Source organism: Chinchilla lanigera, unplaced genomic scaffold, assembly GCF_000276665.1.
Source record: "Chinchilla lanigera isolate Chin_1 unplaced genomic scaffold, ChiLan1.0 scaffold00036, whole genome shotgun sequence".
Classification (NCBI taxonomy): domain Eukaryota; kingdom Metazoa; phylum Chordata; class Mammalia; order Rodentia; family Chinchillidae; genus Chinchilla; species Chinchilla lanigera.
Window position 1 is genome coordinate 13880607 of NW_004955437.1, and position 3801 is coordinate 13884407.

The 3801-nt window shown below is 52.4% G+C and overlaps 1 long non-coding RNA gene across 1 annotated transcript; it reads left to right on the top strand.

Annotated features, from left to right (window-relative positions):
• The first annotated feature begins 399 nt into the window (after positions 1-399).
• Positions 400-3210, top strand: LOC102019733. The gene is made up of 3 exons (XR_261880.1): positions 400-523; positions 1763-1960; positions 2766-3210. It is a non-coding gene; the product is annotated as an uncharacterized LOC102019733 (long non-coding RNA).
• The last annotated feature ends 591 nt before the right edge of the window (positions 3211-3801 follow it).

The following is a 3801-nucleotide window of genomic DNA, read 5'->3' on the forward strand; positions in this document are numbered from 1 at the left end:
TTTCCTGGTCCCTCTCCCCTGCTGGTGCTGGCGCGAGCAGCTGGCAGTGGCTTTCTTCCTGGAAACCCCAGGTGGATCCCGAATGCTCAGCCTGCAGACAAACATCCTCAGGGCTGTTCCCTAGCAACCCACACTGCTCCAGAGCTGCAGGTCCGTGGCAAAAGCCCTCCCATCCATTTGCAGCGAGGCGTTTGGTTTTAGGTGCTCTAGGATGCTTCCTAATGTCCCTGCAATGATCCACGAAGCCATTTGCTTATAAAATCTGCCATGCGCCTCCCCGCTCCCGCCCCCACCCCTGCCCTTCCTCCAGAGCTGAGTGCCGTGAACCTTCTGCGGCAGACGCAGCCAATGGAACCCTGGGTGGCTTGTCGAACAAAGCCCTCGTTCCACGGTGGCAGCGGCAGCGTGGGGCGTCTTCCCTTGTGGCGATGCTGCTGCCCACCGTGGGCTGTGCGGGAAGGGGGTGGAGGGATGGCCAGGATCCAGAAGACAAGAAGCAAAACAAGCCCAGCGCCAGGCAGAGGTGGAGGAGGGGGGAGGAGAGAAAGAGCGGGGAGCAGGAGATGGGGAGGAGAGGGAGGGAGGAGGAGAGGCCACTTCATTTATTTATTATGATGCCTGTTGTGGTGTTGGTCTCATGTGTGGGGAGCAGACTGTATTTTATGTTTTAATCCTCCAAGCTGTGTGTGTGGGCTGGGGATAATTACATTGAAAAATGTGTCTAATATGCGGAAGGTTCTTTTTGTGGGGAGTGGGAATGCTCTGGCGGAAAATCTTCTTCATGGCAACTGGTCTCTTTTCCATCAGCCTCTCAGAAGGTGCCAGTAATTGGGAGCGTGGCGGAAGCCTGGGGCGCACCCCCCCCAACCGCCCCGCCACTGCTGCAGCCTGGCCAGGGCTCCTCAGGTGTGGGGAGGGAGGGGGTCTAGCCTCAGAGGAGGAGAGCTGTGCCTCCCTCCCTGCCTCTTGCCTGCCCACAGCCCGGGGTGTGCGTGGGGGGGTGACACGCTGGATACAAATGGGAGGCCTGATTGCTTTCTTGGCCACAGCCTTGGGCCCAGCTGCTGAAGAATGCAGGAGGGAGGTGACAGGCTGGCTGCTAGGAGACAGAGCAGCAGTGAGCACTTACACATATGTGCATGTGCATGCAGATGACCACACAGGCACAGCCCAGTGTACCCACTGCATGGGACACACATGTGCTTATGTACACACTCACACACGCACACAGCAGTGTGGATGTACACATCCACACTCACACCTTCTCATGCACACATGCCCATATGTGCTCACACTGGTGCCTTCCCACACAACACAAGCAGACATGCATGCACTTTTGTGCTCACACATGGCCATACACACGGTCACGTGCTGGGTTATTAGCAGCTCCCCCTGCCACATGCACATCCATTTACACTATTTACACATTTTACCCATTGTTCGACATTCTCTCTCACACACACCTTCATACGTGTTTGGACACACACATGACGGTTTGCCCCAGCTGACAATTGTGAAGTGGTATTAGAAATATTGCCAGTGACATTTTTATGTGGAATTTTAAAATACTGACATCTGTCTTCCTTAAAAGGCCGGCAAAAAACAAAACAAAACAAAAATCCACAACCCTGACACGCTAAATGTTTATTTCTTAGCACACATGCCTTGGTGGCTGCAGTGCTTGCTTAATTCAAGCCACATGTGAGTGTGCAAACTTTCCTTTGGCTCAGGGGGGCTGCTGATTTGATGTCTGTTTACTTAGTAACTGCAGATCCAATGGAAAAAATGCCCAGCCTACCGAGATGCCAATTAGTCTGTCTTCCCACGGTGGGCCAGCATCCCCGCAGGAAGAAATCCGGGGAGCGGACAGTGAGGTCCTCAGAAAGCCCAGCTGTGATGAATAGGACTTCTGCTTCCCCTGGGACCTGGCTGGTTATTTTGTAGGAAATTGAATTTCTTGGTAAGTTAGAGGACGTGCTAATGAGTACTAATGTCTGGCCAGGGCAGGAGCTGAGGGTGGGCTCTGGCCTGGACATCAGCTGGGTCAGCTTCCTCTTCGGCCTCTGTGACCCCCATCCTCCTTTCACCCTCCTTCTTCTCTTGCCTCTGCCATGATTTCACCCACTCGCGTGCTGTTCTCCCCTTGCCCTGCCCAGGTCCTCCGGACCGGACTGCTCTCCTCTGGCAGCTTGCAAACCTTCCATGGGCAGAAGCTGCTGAGACAACCTGCAGTTTGCAGGATCTGACCAGGGCAAGGGTGGAGGTAGGGGTCTTGGCCCCTTCTCTGTGGGTGGCGGCCCGAGTGGCCTCTGCTTCTCCCAGTCCTCCATGCTGGGCCATTCCCTGGCCAGACTAGCACTGGGCAGTGTTCCCTGAGCTCACTCTGCTCTTGGCCTCGGCCAACCCACTGGGAATCTGCAAAAGCTTCTGCACCTCCATTGCTTCCCTTGCAGTGAGAGCAGGGCTCAGAGTCAGGAGGGCAGATGTCCAGGGCCTCTAGGCCATGGCTTCCTGAACCTGGTAACCCTCTATCCATGCTGTTTTACCTGAACTGACCTCCCTCAGATGCTCCAGACGTACCCTGTGGCAAACAGGGCCTTTGGATGGATTGCTTCTGCTGCCAGGGACATTCTCTACTCGGATATAAGCATGACTCACTTCCTACCTTGCTAGGTCATTCCAAGAGTGGACCCTCGTCCCCAGTCTTCCCTACCCCATTTTTCTGTAGCCTTTGCCTACTCCTGACTTGCTGTACCTATCTCCAGAACAGGAGCTTTAGGAAGACACACACTGGGGCTGCTTTGGTCACTGTCATCGTATCTCCTGCACCCAACAAATCCACATGTGGGGAGCTGCTCCACAACTGCCTGCCTGAGAAATGAAGAAGGGGGCACGTTCAGCCTCCAGGCCCACTTGGCTTTCTCAGCCCATCCATGGGACGGCTTCTTCTGGTTTGTCTCAGGCCGGTGCAAACTGCCCAATATTCCTATTTCTATTTTTAAAAATATTACACGTGTTCATCTCTATGGAATACAACGCGATGCTTGAATTTATGCACACATTGTGTCATGATCAAATCAGGTAATTAGCATATCCATCACTTCATACGTTTATCGTTTCTTTGTGGTTAGAGCATTCAAAACCTCTCTTCTAGCTGTTTTGGAATGCACGATACATTACTGTGAACTGTGGTCATCCCACTACGCAATAAAATACCAGAACTTATTTTTCTCATCTCTGAACTTCTCTTTCTTTGAAGTCTAAACATGTGTTGAGGGGCCTTTCTGCATACTGACTCAGATTACAGATTGTTTAAATTGAATATGCACTGGAAATTTCTCATGTGCTTTTAAGTAGTTTACATGCGTTCTCTGATTTGCTAGTCACAAAGCCGCAAGGCATGAGGGAGGGTTGTCCTCACCGGACAGATGAGCAACAGAGCCTTAGAGAGGTGAAGTGACTCAGCTGGCTCACACAGTTCTCCTTCCTGTGGTTCTCTGTACCCAGTGTGGCTTCTTGGGAGTGGTGGCCTGTGGCCTTCGCTGGTACCTGGCTCTTTACTATTCATCTAGGTCAAGCCTGATGTGTGAACCCTAAGCAAGAAAGCCCTCTGTCAGGCAAGAGAACGTCATGATACCAGCACACAGAGAGGGATGCCGCCAGCAAGAGTAGTCTCTAGCCCAGCACTTCTTGGTCTGTGTACTTTTTTACCCTTTGAGGCTCTGTCTGTATCATAAAATGGGTTGACCACTTCCCTGCAGGGAGTTGTGAAATACATAGCATAGCTGCTTTGTTCTAACC